The 15,712-nt window shown below is 42.6% G+C and overlaps 1 pseudogene; it reads right to left on the bottom strand.

Moving 5' to 3' along the window:
* Positions 1-11,906: 11,906 nt before the first annotated feature.
* LOC128581013 (adiponectin receptor protein 1-like) lies at positions 11,907-13,022 on the bottom strand (annotated as a pseudogene).
* Between the last annotated feature and the right edge of the window lie 2,690 nt (positions 13,023-15,712).

Genomic DNA, 15,712 nt, shown 5'->3' with positions numbered 1-15,712 from the left:
AACATTTGAAATAAAATCTGAAGAGTAAAAAATGTAACTCAATTTATTTAACCTAAAACATGGCTGAATGATGTTTGTGATGCTCTGGTGGTATTTTAGAACTGTCATTTTGATGAAAAATATTTACATGAAAACCTTCTTGGATTTTGTACAGATATGTAGTTAAGTCTGAAGTCTCAGGCAAAATTTACAAAAAACGTTCTGGATATTTTAATTTGGTATCATTCAGTCTTTGTGCTCAATGATAACAAACATAAGATGATTCCAAAAAAGTCCTAACTCAGGGTGGCGCCTGTGGCTCAAGGAGTAGGGCGCCGGTCCCATACTGGTGGGTGCAAACCCATCCCTGGCCAAAAATCACACACACACACACACACACAAAAGTCCTAACTCAAATGAATCATTTTAAACTCTTTTCTCAAAACTTTGTCTTTGCCACCATGCGTCCAATAAACACAGAATAAACCAAAGGTACCTAAAAAGGGAATTAAAGAACTATTCAAACCCAGATGAACAACCTGGTGGGGCTGGAGTTATAAAAGAAGTTTAGAAATCATGTTGTTTTATAAATTCTTCTCAACAAAAATTGTGAGAAAGGAGTAAGCGCTTAGAAAATAATGATTTTTTCTTTTTAAGATTTGGCTTTAATAAATGCAATTCTAAGAAGGATGTTAATACTTCATTTGGCTTTACAAGAAAGAAATACTTTAGCCAGGCGAGATGGTTCACACCTGTAATCCCAGCACTTGGGAGGCCGAGGCGGGTGGGTTGCCTAAGCTCACAGGTTTGAGACCAGCCTGAGAAAGAGCGAGACCTTGTCTCTAAAAATAGCTAGGCATTGTGGCGGGTGCCTGTAGTCCCAGCTACTCTGGGAGGCTGAGGCAAGAGAATTGTTGAGCCCTGGAGTTTGAGGTTGTTGTGAGCTAAGACACCATGGTATCTACTGAGGGTGACTAAATGAGACTGTCTCAAAAAAAAAAAAAAAAAAAAAGAAAGAAAAGAAATATTTCAGTCATTAAAGCTAAAAATAACATATCCAATGATACATAACAATAGGCTCCAAACAATACATTAAAAGTGACTGAACTCATAAAAGTTGGTTAAAAGAATGCTGAAACTTGGGCAGTGCCTCTGGCTCAAAGGAGTAGGGTGCTGGCCCTATATCTGGAGGTGGTGGGTTCAAACCTGACCCTGGCCCAACACTGAAAAAAAAAAACAAAACCAAAAAAACAAAAAGAATGCTGAAACACAAGTATAATTTTAAGACAGTATATCAAATATGCCATTTGAAAACCAACAGTATAAATTTCAGTCCTGGGAGAAGGTGATGGTGGTGCAGATAGTATTGGGGGACTACTAAATTTCATAATGAATTTGTTGTTTGATGACAAAAGTAAAAAAAAAAAAGTACACTTATTTAATCCTAAAAGTTGATCAAAGGATGACATTAATGTTCTGTAAAACAAATATTAATAAAATTTAAGCTGATCAAAGAAACATGACCAACAATTTCTGGGACTTAATTAATGGGTAAGATTTCAAATACATAAAAATCTTGGACAGTATTATGAGAACTAGGATTTTGCTTTTAATGACTATTCTATTAGATCAGTAGACGCTGAGAGAAGACTAAACACTTTGAATGATATTATTTATGTTACAAGAATAATCTTGTGTTTTTTTGAGGATGCAAGAGCTCTGGTGACTATCACTTTGAAACCATCTCAGTACCTGGCAGCTCCATCCTTCTGTTATTCACACCTAAAACCTTGGCATCATCTGGACTGTCTTTCTTTCACACCCACATCTGAGCCTTCAGCAAATTTTGTTGACTCCACCTAAAAATATACCCAAATGTCCAAACAGGTTTCACTACCTTTTCGACTCCCCCTTCTACTCCAAGCCATTGTCCTTAGCACCTGGATCTTGCAGTTGTCACCTGACTGGTTTTTCTGCTTCTACACTTGGTCTCTTATGGCCTCATCTCCACATGACATCTGGGCAACTCCTTTTTTTTTTTTTTTTTTTTTTTAATTTTAGATTAATATGAGGGAACAGCTGATTAGGTTACATTGTTTGCATTTCTTAGGTAAAGTTCAAGTTGTTGAGCCCTTCATCCAGGGGGTTTCCTGTATACCCTTACTCTGTGCACTTAGGTGAGAACTTACTGATCCCCTTCCTCCTCCCTATCCCCTTTCACTCCACCTCCTCCTTCTCTGATTTGAATTCATTTGTGTTCTTCTCCTATGTAGGTGTGTAGTTATTTATCTATTGGTCTATATTAGTATTGAGTACATTGGATACTTGCTTTTCTATTCTTATGATATTTTACTAAGAAGAATGTGTTTCAACTCCATCCAGGTTAATACAAAAGATGTAAAGGCACTATCTTTTTTATGGCTGACTAGTACTTCATGGTACATATACCACAGTTTATGGGCAAATCCTTTAAAAACGTACATTTGTTTTCATTAGCCCTTTGTTCAAAGTCTATCCCTGAAGAAAAATCCAAAGTCCTTGCTTATAACACCCTAACAGAAATTCCACCCCATCATCTCTGATCTTGTTTTTTACTCTCCCAGGTTCATTCTGATGGTCTCTGATGGTCCTTGAACAAGCCAGGCATGCTCCTGCCCTGGTGCCTTTGCACTTGCTGTTTTCATTGCTTGGAATTCTCTTTCCACATGACTTTCCACACCACTTCTGGTCCTTACAATAACATCTCCACTAAGCAGGAAGGTGGAGCTTTTACAATACTAAGTTAGATTTTAACCTCCACATAGCACACTTTCCATATAACATTTAGAACAAAATCACAAATCTCAAATTCTCAACTCATATCCCAGACACACAGGTGTCTTTGTCCAAGATTGCTCACTTGCCATTTTCTCTGCTTCCACTCTTTTTCCCTCCAGCTTTCTTTCTTTCTTTCTTTTTTTTTTTTAGAGACAGAGTCTCACTTTCTTGCCCTCTGTAGAGTGCTGTGACATCACAGCTCACAGTAACCTCCAGCTCTTGGGTTTAGGTGATTCTTTTGCCTCAGCCTCCCTACCAGCAGGGACCACAGGTACCCGCCACAATGCCCAGGTATTTTTCTGTTGAAGTTTGGCTGGGGCCAGGTTGAAACCCACCATCCTTGATATGTGGGGCCAGCACCCTACTCACTGAGCCACAGGCACCATCCCCCCTTCCGGCTTTCTAGACCCACATCAGGTCATTTCATACTGGTTGAGGAAGCAATACAACAAGAGGACATTTCAATTCTAAATATTTATGGACCCAACTTAAATGTTCCTAGAGTTATGAAACAGACCTTGATTGGTCTGAACAATATGATATTCCATAACATCATAATAGCTAGGGACTTTCATACCACTCTTAACAGAATTGGACAGATCCTCTAACAGAAACTAAACAAAGATACAAGGGACTTCAACATGAGCATAGAACAATTGGGCTTAATAGATATATTCAGAACACACCATCCCAAAGCTAAGAAATATATGCTCTTCTCACCAGCCCATGGAACATACTCCAAAATAATCACATCCTATGAAGGGACACAATTCCCTTCACAGTAGCTCCAAAGAAAATGAAATACCTAGGAATATAACTAACAAAAGAGGTGAAGGACCTCTACAGAGAGAATTATGAAACCTGAGAAAAGAAATAGCAGAAGACATTAACAAATGGAAGAAAATACCATGATGGAAAGAATAAATATTGCCTAAATGTCTATACTACCCAAAGCCACCTGCAGATTCAATGCAATCCCCATTACAATACCAATATTGTACTTTGAAGAACTGGAAAAAATAGTTCTTCCTTTTGTATAGAACAGACAGAAAAAAATCCCTGTATAGCCAAGACAATTCTTTTTTTTTGTTTTGTAGAGACAGAGTCTCACCGTACTGCCCTCGGGTAGAGTGCCGTGGTGTCACACGGCTCACAGCAACCTCTAACTCTTGGGCTTACGTGATTCTCTTGCCTCAGCCTCCCGAGCAGCTGGGACTACAGGCGCCCTCCACAACGCCCAGCTATTTTTTTTTGTTGCCTTGGCCGGGGCTGGGTTTGAACCCGCCACCCTCGGCATATGGGGCCGGCGCCCTACTCACTGGGCTACAGGCGCCGCCCATTTTTTTTTTTTTTTTGTGGAGACAGAGTCTCACCTTATCGCCCTTGGTAGAGTGCTTATGGCATCACACAGCTCACAGCAACCACCAACTCCTGGGCTTAGGCGATTCTCCTGCCTCAGCCTCCCAAGTAGCTGGGACTACAGGTGCCCACCACAACGCCCGGCTACTTTTTTGTTGCAGTTTTGGCCAGGGCCGGGTTTGAACCCGCCACCCTCGGTATATGGGTCCGGCACCCTACCTGCTGAGCCACAGGCGCCGCCCACCAAGACAATTCTTAATAATAAAAACAAAGCCGGAGGCATCACACTCTGTGAGACTTTAGGTTATATTATAAGTCCGCAGTGAGAAAAATAACATAATATTGGCACAAAAATAGAGACATAGACATATGGAACCAAATAGAAAACCAAGAGATGAAACCAGTCTCCTATGGCTATCTGATCTTTGATAAACCAAACAAGAGCATATGCTGGGGCAAAGAATCTCTATTCAATAAATGGTGCTGGGAGAACTGGGTAACTACATATAAAAGACTGCAATTGGACCCACACCTTATAAAAATTGACTCAAGATGGATAAAAGATTTAAATCTAAGAAATGAAATGATAAAAATCCTAGAAGAAAGTGTGGGAAAAACTCTTGAGGATGTTGGCCTGGGGAAAGATTTTATGAAGACGAATTCTGTGGGAATTGTGACAACAACAAAAATAAACAAATAATACTTAAAGCTGAAAAGCTTTTGGACAGCTAAGGACACAGCAATTAAAGCAAAAAGAGAACCTTCAGAATGGAAAAGTTATTTGAATGTTACAAATTTGACAAAGGGTTGATAGCTAGAATATAGGAAAACTCAAATTAATCAACAAAATGAGCAGACAATTCCATCTATCACTGGGCAAGAGATAGAATGAAGAGAATCTTCTCTGAGGAAGACAGATGAATGGCTAACAAACATGAAAAAAGTGCTCATCATTCCTGTTCATCAGAGAAATGCAAATCAAGATCACACTGAGATATCACCTAACCTCAGTGAGAATAGCACACATCACAAAGTCTCAAAGCTGCAGATGCTGGCGTGGATGTGGAGAGAGGGGAACACACGGTTGGTGGGACTGCAAACTCATACAACCTCTTGGGAAAGAAGTATGGAGACTCCTCAAAGAACTCACATCAGAAATCCATGATAATCACATCCTGCAATCCCATGACTAGGCATCTACCCGGAAGAAAAAAAGAATCATTTTATCATAATGACATTTGCACTAGATTGTTTATCACAGCTCAATTTATAATCACCAACATGTGGAAACAACCTAAATGCCCATCAACTCATGAATGAATGAACAAACCATGACATATATATATACCATGGAATACTATTCAGTCATAAAAAGATGGGGACTTTACATCTTTTGCATTAACCCGGATGGAGTTGAAACACATTCTTCTTAATAAAGTAACACAAGAATAGAAAAGTAAGTATCCAATGTACTCAATACTAACACGAAGCCAGTAGATGATTTAATGCATACCCACATAAGAGAAAAACTCAATTCAATTCAAGTTAGGGGAAGGAGGAATGAGGGAAGGTGGAGAGGGCAGAGAGGCAGAGGGCAGAACATACCAGAACAATTGGTATGTTCCCACTTAATGGGCACAATGTTAGGGTACATGGCACACCTCTTGGGTGTGGGACACAACTATAAGAGGGATTCTACCTAACAAATGCACACATTGTAACCTATTTCTTTGTACCCTCACATTAATTTAAAAAAAAAAAAAGAGACCCACATCAAATCCTTTCTTCTCTGATGGCTGAGCCCACAGTGGCTTCTTGGTCCTCTGCCCTTCAATGACTTGGTTTTCTGGATATGGAGAGGATCTTTCTCTCTTGGCCCCTCTGCCTGCTGCTGGCCCCATCATTTCCTGCCAGCAAGTCTACACTCTCTTCTTACTTTCTTGTTAATTTATTGATTACTTATTGAGTATCTTCAGCAAAGCATTCCCCAAGCTGCAGAAGGGGATTCTGAGATGATGGTAAAGACAGTTTCTTCTCACTCACAACCAAGTAGAAGTTATGAATAAGCACACCACAAAAGAGACATCCCTGACCCTTCAAATGGCCATTCAACAAATTAAAAGATGCTCAATTTCACTGATAACCAGGAAATCACAATGAGATGTCATTCACATCCAGGACACTGGCCAAAATCGAAGTATCTGACACCAGCAAACATGGGGTGGTCACGGAACAGAAAAAACACCTCAGGAAGGCTTGCTGGTTGGTACAAACACTTGGGAGAGAAATTTGGTGACATTTAATGAAGTTGAAGTCATGCATGTTCCATCAAACAGAATTTCCTTCTAGTTGCATGGGAAGACACCTTTAAGAATATTTGGAAAGGAGAAATATCCATCCACAGTAGGGTGCATGCATCAGATGTGATCTTCCTACTTGGATATTTATGGAGTCACAGAAATAGAAGAAAGGTGGAACTACTTGCATTGATCTGGATAAATTTCAAAAACATAATTCAGGCAGAAGAAAATAATTATAGAAGGTTGTACACAGAATAATGTCACTTATATAAAGTTTAAAACACAACACAATTCTATGACTCTGTCTCATGTTGTAAAGGTAAAAAAAATGTGATGGGATGATAAACACTAAATAATGAGAGAGAGAGAGAGAGAGAGATAAATGGAATGTACACAGGGCATTGGTTTTATCTGTAATGTTTTTACTTCTTAAATTGGGTGATGAATACAAGCTGTATTCTGGATTGAATTATTGTCTACACTTTTTAAAAATTCCTGAAATATTGCATGCGTATACCCGATGTGGTTTCCACCCTCCAGGAACTACTAGGAGACGGATGGGTGGGTGACTCCATCACCGTTCTCTGGCCTAGGTAGCTGTGTCCTTTGAGCTCTCATCCTGATGGTGCAAACACCTTTTGGGTGCCCCTCTGCCCTTGCTGGGCTCATTTAGCCCCTCACAGCCTCTACTGTCAAACCCAGCTCAGCATCTATCCCCACTTCTGGTTCTTTTTCTGTAACCCAGATTAGCTGACCACCCAGTCATCTCTTATCCAGGCAGCGATGCAGGCAGCAGCCAGGTCCCCTCAAGCCCCACTCATTGTTTCCTGACCATTTTACCTGGTTCCCTCTCTCCTTCCGAACTTCCCCTCTCCTTTCTAGCACCCCACCAGATTCTCATCTTGTCACTCTTAGACTCTCAAACTTGCCTCTTCACTGATCTTTCAGGATCCAGCTTGCTCTCCTAGTTCACTCTGGCCACCTCTAGGACCAAATGACCTGCCTCTCCTTTCCTTAAATTCTTGCACTGCCTCCCTATTACCCTGCTACCAATAGCTAACATTTATTATATGCTTCCTGTGCACCAGACACCATGAAAGGAATTCAACATGCCTTCTTACTTAACCTTCTAACATAAGAACACCTACCTCTATTTACAGGATGAGGAGGCTTGGAGAGAAACATTAACTATCGAGTATCTCACAATCTCTCTTGCTTCAAAGCTCTAGAACTCTGCCATGTGGGACCTAAAAGTTGGAGCCTCTTAGTGGGGCTTCCTTTTCATTTTATTTTCATTTTATAGATAAGTTAACTGAGGTCCAGAGAGGCAAAGTCACTTCCCCAAGGTCACACAGCAGGCTTGGCTGGAGACTCCATAACCCCCCGTTTGCAATTTCCTTTCCCTGTCTGGTTGGTTGGTCAGTTTCTCTCTCATCTCTGTCTCTTTCTTTTTCTATCTCCATCTCATCATTTCTCTACTCACCTGAGGGAGGTGTCTGTCCTGCCGTGGACATGTCTGGCAGGAGGTAAGTCACTTCTTCTTGGGAAAGGGTCCTGGGCCATGTGAGATGAGGGGAAGGTCTTTAGCCCCACAGGAGGGAAGAGGAAGATCTGGCAGAGTGCAATTTATTCCTCTGTCCTCAGACATTGGGCTCAGTCCCTTGTGTTTTATTAGGGCATCTGCTAATTGTCTGCTCCATACTCCATCCCTGCTGTGCCCATCTCTTTGGGGAGGAGGTGACTGCGGTTCATTCTGGGTTTTCCCCTTTGCTCCTGTGTGCTGGGGGCTCTGGGCCTCCCTGGGAATTCTCCCACTTCTGCTGGAGCTGCTCAAACACTAGGATGAGTCCATGGCTCTCCACTGTTGAGAGCAGTGACCTCTTAAAGTTTATTTTTTAAATTTAGATGAGAATAAGCTCATTACATAAAATTAACTATTTTAAATAAAATAATGCAGTGGTATTTAGTACATTGGCATTGTTGTGCAACCACAGCCTCTATCTAGTTCCAAAACATTTTCATCTCCACCCAAAGAAGATCCTGTCACCATTAGCAGTCACTCCCCACTCCCCCTCCCGCAGCCCCTGGCAGCCACTAATCTGCTTCCTGTCTCTATGGATTTGCCTGTTATGGACATTTCATATCTAGAATTATACAATTTGTAACCTTTTGTATGTGGCTTCTTTCACTCAGCATGTTTTTGAGGTTTACCTACGTTGTAGCATGGATCAGAATTTCTTCTTCTTTTTTTGTTTTTTGAGACAGAGTCTCACTATGTCACTCTTGGTAGAGTGCTGTGACACCTCAACTCATAGGAAACTCAAACTCCTGGGCTTAAGCGACTCTCTTGCCTCAGCTTCCCAAGTAGCTGGGACTATAGGCCCCCGCCACAATGCCTGGCTAAGGGATTAGAATTTTATTTCTTTATATGGCTGAACGATATTCTGTTGTATGGGTATACTACATTTTGTTCATTCACTCATCCCTCGATGGATGGATTTGGGTTGTTTCTACCTTTTGTGAATTATGAATAGTGCTGCAATGGACATTGGTGTGCAAATACATGTTTGAGGCCCTCTTTTCAGTTCTTTGGGTGGATTGCTGGATCATGTGGCAGTTCTATGCTTAACTTTTGGAAGATCTGCCAAACTGTTTTCTACATAGGCCATACCATTTTAAATTCCTACCAGAAAGGCACAAATGTTCCCATTTCTCCCCTTCAAACATTACTGTGGTTGGAGCAGCCTCAAATTACTAGGCTCAAGCCATCCTCCTGCCTCGGTCTGCCAAGTAATGGGGACTACAGGAGCACTATTGCACCCAGCTAACTTTTTTTTTTTTTTGTGAGAAGCGGCCCTAGATACGTTGACCAGGATGGTCTCAATTCCTAGCCTCAAGGGGCCCTCCTACCCTGGCCTCCTAAAGCACGGGAATTACAAGTGTGAACCACCCCACCCAGGTTCATTTCTGATGATTGGTTGAGATAAAAATGTAGCCAAATGAAGTGGTGCTCACCTGCAATCTCAGCCCCCTGGGAGGCTGATGTGGGAGGATTGGTTGAGTCCAAGAAGTTGAAACTAGCCTGGGCATCATAACCAGACCCTGTCTAAAAGGAGGGAGGGAGGGAGGGAGGGAGAGAGAGAGAGAGAGAGAGAGAGAGAGAGAGAGAGAGAGAGAGAGAAAGAGAGAGAATGAATAATACAACCTATAAATTTAATCATCTTGGCACATGGAAACTGCATTATCCCTGTCAAAATAGGCTGAACGCTGAGTGAATATAGTAGACTGTAAAATATCAAGATACATTTTCTTCTCATTTTTTAAAACACTTTTATTTTGAAAGAATTTTAGAACCACATATAGGTTTCAAACATAACACAGAGTGGTCCCGGGTACCTCTTACCCAATTTTCCCCCAAATTAACATTTTACATAACCATAGTACATTATCAAAACCAGGACATTGACATTGGTACAATAATATTTACTAGACACTTTATTCCAAATTCACCAGCATTTTTCAATCTGGCAAAATGCACATAACATAAAATATAATATTTTACCACTTTTAAGACTATAGTTTAGTGGTATCAGATATATTTACATTGTTGGTGAACCTCCAGCTCCAGAAATTTTCTATTTTTAAACTTTTATTTATTTATTTATTTATTTTTATTTCAGATTAATATGAGGATATAAATGATCAGGTTACGAGGTTTGCGTTTGTTAGGTAAAGTCCCTGTTGTAGTTTTGCCCTGCCCCCAGGAGGTGTGCCATATACCCTAACATTGTGCCCATGAAGTGGGAGCATCAATCCCCCTCCCTCCTGCCCTCTAACCTCTCTCTCATTCCTCCTTCCCCCAACTAGAATTAAACTGAGTTTTTCTTTTATGTGGGTATGTATTAAATTGTCTACTGGCTTCCTTTTAGTATTGAGTCCATTGGATACTTGGTTTTCCATTCTTGTAATACTTTATTAAGCAGAATGTGTTTCAATTCCATCCAGGTTAATACAAAAGATGTCAAGTCTCCACCTTTTTAATGACTGAATAGTATTCTATGGTATACATATACCACAGCTTGTTAATTCATTCATGGGTTGATGGGCCCTTGGGTTGTTTCCACATGTTGGTGATTATAAATTGATCTGCGATAAATAATCTAGTGCAAATGTCTTTATGATACATTTTTTTCTTCTGGTTAGATGCCTAGGAATGGGATTGCAGGATCAAATGGGAGGTCTATTTTGAATTATTTGAAGATTCTCCATACTTCTTTTTCTTAATGTGCCTTGTTAATATTTTATAGTCTACTAGATTCACTCAGCTTGTATTTCTCAGGTTGTATTAGTTTGTAGACCCACCAATAGTGTAAAAGTGTTCCCTTCTCTCCACGTGCATGCCGGCATCTGCAGCTTTGGGACATTGTGATGTGGGCTGTTCTCACTGAGGTTAGGTGATCTCTCAGGTTTTGATTTGCATTTCTCTGATGATTAGGGATGATGGGCATGTGTTCCTATGTTCATTGGCCATTCATCTGTCTTCTTCTGAGAAAGTTCTATTCATGTCTCCCACCCAATGATAGATGGGATTGTTTGCTCTTTTCCTGTTGATTGAGTACAGAACTTTCTTTTTCTTTTTTGTCTTCTGTATTTTCTTTTATTATCATCATAGTCTTTGCATCAAGATACCTAGCAATGATAACATCTTTCTTTTTAAAGCTTAGTATTAAATATTAAGTATCTTTCCCCACTTTAATTTTACATTACTCTGCCAAGAAAAAAAATTAAAACTCAAGTTGTTTTAAGCCTGGACACACTGCCATGATTAGCTGGGCTATGTAAAAGTTGGTGGCTTTATTCTTCCTGCTGTGTAAGCAGTCCAGACCCTAGAAAGAGGGGACCAGGTTATATAATTGTTTTTGAAAAGTGTGCTACAGAATGAATGGCCTGTTATAAGCCAGGTTACAAAGTAAGGAAGGGGATAAGAGAGGAACATTTTCTTCCAGAAAAAACCCAGAATTTCTGAAGAGTCCCAGTCCATTATTTTTTCAAAAATGGTGAAGGGGGGCTAAAATCTCAACATGAGTTTCAAAGTACAGTCTCTGTGAGGGGCCGGTAGTTACCTAGCTGAGGAGGGGGATGGCTAAGTTTGACCATCCCTACCCTTCCCAGCTAGGGAATGGAAATGTTAAATTTATTGCCCAGTGGGTGTGAAAGTGGGCTGAAGCTTGGCTGATACTGAATTCTCTATCAAGTTTCTTCTAGAAACAGACAACTCAGACTCTTCTTCTCATTTCAGCAAAGAAGTTATTTTTAAAAGCACTTGGGAAGTTCCTCCTCCACCCCTCAGGTGGGAAGGCTCAGAGAAGGGAGTCATCAGTTCAGCCACCTTCTAGGCCAGTGGTTCTCAACCTTCCTGATGCCGCGGCCCTTTAAAACAGATCCTGTGGCTCACAACCCATAGGTTAAGAACCGCTGTTCTAGGCCATAATGGAATTCCTGAAGGATGGAGATTCCATAGAAGTGGACAAAGGCTGCCACCACCACTAGGACATGGAAAATCTGATGAGACTGGAACCATATGTCAAATTTTCCAGGAAAGAAGTGCTCGGGAGTTGGAGCAGCATACAGGCCAGCTCCAGTGATGTACATCACAGCCCTGAGGAACAGCCAGCCCATCTGGCCCACTGTGGTGGCCTTGACAAAGCCCTCAGCAATATAGTAAAGTGCACGGTGGGCACAACACCACTCAAGCCAAGTCCCAGGAATGCTCCTGCTCTTGTCTGCCGGTGCTTAGGGGTGGCAAACCGATCTCACTGTGCCACAGTGATGGCAGAAATGCCCAGGACACAGACAATGGAGAGGTAGATGAGCTGTGGCTGTGGGGAGCCATAGAAAGAGCCAGGGGACAAAGCTCCCCATAATCAGTAGCGAGATCCCTGAATAGTCCAGTTTGGAAAAAGTCCAAGAGACTTTCTCTGAATGACACGACAGTGTGGAAGAGCCAGGAGAAGCTGAGGCAGAGCACTGCACCCAAAAAGAACATCCCCCAAACCACCTTCTCCTGTAGAGGGGCCAGGAAGTACCTATTTGGTCTAAGCACGGTCAAGATTCCCAAAAAGAAAAACAGCACAAAACCAAGCAGATGGGTCTGGATGTTGCCAGTTTCTGTATAGATGTAGAAGATGCTCTTGAAACAAGCCGGAAAGGAGGCCATGGGTGGTCTATGGCCACGTAGCAGGTAGTCATTGTCCTTCAGCCATCAGGGAGCATGTCATATGGGATGACTCTCCAGCGCCCCTCCCAGACCTTATACACAAACGCCTCCATCTTCTCCATGGCCTGGTGGGCTTGCAGGGGAAGTGTCAGTACCTGCACCACTTCCACCTCGTCCTGGGGCACTGGGCATGTTTGCTCTTCTTCAGCTTTGGTTGGGTTGGCGATTACTTGCTTGCCTTTCTCTTCTAGCAGGGGTTGCAGTCCAGCCAGTTCCACTGTGTCAGTTTCCCTGTTACTGGCTGGAGCCCCGTTGCCCTGTGCCACCACAGATACTTTGTGGGATGACATTTGGCTGGTGGTATCTCAAGGCCCTGCAGCTTCAACTTGGAGAAAAGTTGGGGTCTCTCAGCCCCAGGGGGGCAGAGATCTCCGTGATGGTAGGAAAGCCGGGAGTGTAGACTCTCCTGGGGGCCGCGGTCCCCTGTGCTACATCCCACGGCCCAGTGGCCCAGGATCTTCAGTGCCCTCGAGTACAGAACTTTCTTACTCATGTAAAACGGAAACTCTGACCCTGTTAAACACTAACTCCCCATTCCCTCTTCCCCCAGGGTTCATCAGTTTTTACATGCCCTTAGTCATTTTGAATTGCTCTATGAAGTTTTATTGCTTGCATAGATTCATGTAACCACAACCACAATCAGGACACAGAACTGTTCCAGCATCCTCTACAAAACTCTCCCATGCTGTCTTTTCGTTAGCCACATCATACCCCTGGCAACTTAATCTGGCATATATAATCCCTATAATTCTGTCATTTCAAGAATGTTACGCAAATAACATCAAGCAGTATTTGATTTCATGAGACTGGCTTCTTTTTCTCAGCAAAATATACTTTAGATGCATGTGGGTCATTGCATATATCAACAGCCATACCGTTTGGGACTTCTGCTAGTAATAGATGAGGGTTTGGGTGACTGTCACGATGAGTGGCATCTTATCATGGCTTTAATTTGCTTGTTCCTAGCGGCTAGTGATGCTGAACATCTTTCCTTGTGTTTCTTGGTCATTGGTGAAGTGTTCAAGCGTTCAAGTCTTTTCCCATGTTCTAATTATTACTATTTTAAACATTTTTAGAAGATAAAAATGAATGTGAGTGAAAGTTTTTCAGTTATCATCTTACATGCAGGACCACTGTCTTAGTGTCTTCAGGCTGCTGTAACAAAATACTACAGACTGGGAGGCTTATAAACAACAGACATTTATGGTTCACAGTTCTGGAGGTTGGGAAGACCAAAATCAGGCTGGCAGCAGAATTGGTGTCTGGTAAAGACTTGCTTCCTGGTTCACAGATGGCTGTCATCTCACTGTGTCTTCACCTGGCAGAAGTAGCTCTCTTTGTTTTTTTTTTTTTTTGCAGTTTCTGGCTGGGGCCAGGTTTGAACCTGCTACCTCTGGTATATGGGGCCAGCTCCCTACTCCCTGAGCCACAGGGTGGCACTAATCTCACTCATGACCTAATCAGCTATCAAAGGTCCCACCTCCAAATACCATCACATTGGGGATTAGGTTTCAATGTAGGCCACTTTTTTTTTTTTTTTTGAGACAGAGTCTCAGTCGTCCTTGGTACAGTGCCCTGGCGTAATAGCTCACAGCAACCTCAAGCTTTTGGGCTCAAGCGATTCTCTTGTCTCTGTCTCCCAGACAGCTGGGACTATAGGCATCCGTCACAACGCCTGGCCATTTTTAGAGACAGGGTCTCGGATTTGCTCAGTCTGGTCTCCAACTCCTGAGCTCAGGTGATCCACCCATCTCGGCCTCCAAGAGCGCTAGGATTGTAGGCATGAGCCACCGTGCCTGCCCTCAATGTATGAATTTTGTACAGACATAAACATTCAGTCAGTAGCAACCACTGTGTGGCATAATTCCCATGTGTGTGACACACACTTTCTCGCGTTACCGGCTATGCCACTGTCGCCCCTAAAGTTAGTGCGGTGCGTAACGTGCTGCCCTGTTCCTAGCAGTCCCGTCTGATTTCTCTTGAGAATATCTAGCCCGCTCCACTTTGATAACAGCAGATGCCGGCATCAGGCGGGGTCGCTTACAACCTGGCTCCAGTTTCCTCTGTAGCCATTTTCCATCCCCTACTATATCCTAAAACAGGTATCGAAAAACCTCAGGTCTGGGTGGCGCATGTGGCTCAGTGAGTGGGGCGCCGGCCCCACATAGCGAGGGTGGCGAGTTCAAACCCAGCCCCGGCCGAACTGCAATAATAAAATAGCCGGGCGTTGTGGCGGGCGCCTGTAGTCCCAGCTGCTCGGGAGGTTGAGGCAAGAGAATCGCTTAAGCCCAAGAATTAGAGGTTGCTGTGAGCCGTGTGACGCCACGGCACTCTACCCGAGGGCGGTACAGTGAGACTCTGTCTCTACAAAAAAAAAAAAAAAAGAAAAGCCTCAGGTCCTCTGCATCTGCAGTCTGTCTGCTTGGAATGCCCAATGCTCCCGACTATTCCTCACACTCTGCTCTCACGCTAAGCCCAAGTGCTTTCCATGGGACATATTCCCTTCACATCTCCCCTTCCCGGAGCCCTCACTCTGGCCAGTCCCTAAACACATAGGTTGAGGATGTTTGTGTCGGCTCTGGGCTTCTGCCCCAGAGCTGGGCAAGGGCAGGATCTGAGGCTAAGCTTTCCCTGCTGCCTCAACACAGCTCAGCACAGGGCAGGCGCCAAGGGCCGGCAGGAGGGGAGAGGCTATTATAAAAATGAATGAGTGTGAGTTTGGAGAACGACTTTGTGAGCTAGTATCCATATTGTTGCAATGAGATCACATAAATTTTGACTTTAATGGGAAAGCCCTGTAGGGTCAAGTTTATCATGCTCATTTATGCACTTGTGTTCATTCTTTTATTTATTCTTTCATCCATCCATTCAATTGTTACTGAGTACTTACTATGTTCCTAGTCCCAGGCCAGATGAAGACAGTATCTTTGAATGGAGAAGAGTGACAGAAATCCAATAATAGCATAAATAATAGATTTAT

Source organism: Nycticebus coucang, chromosome 3 (genome assembly GCF_027406575.1).
Source record: "Nycticebus coucang isolate mNycCou1 chromosome 3, mNycCou1.pri, whole genome shotgun sequence".
Classification (NCBI taxonomy): Eukaryota; Metazoa; Chordata; class Mammalia; order Primates; family Lorisidae; genus Nycticebus; species Nycticebus coucang.
Note: the sequence above shows the minus strand (reverse complement) of the source record. Positions and strands in the feature narration are given on the sequence as shown.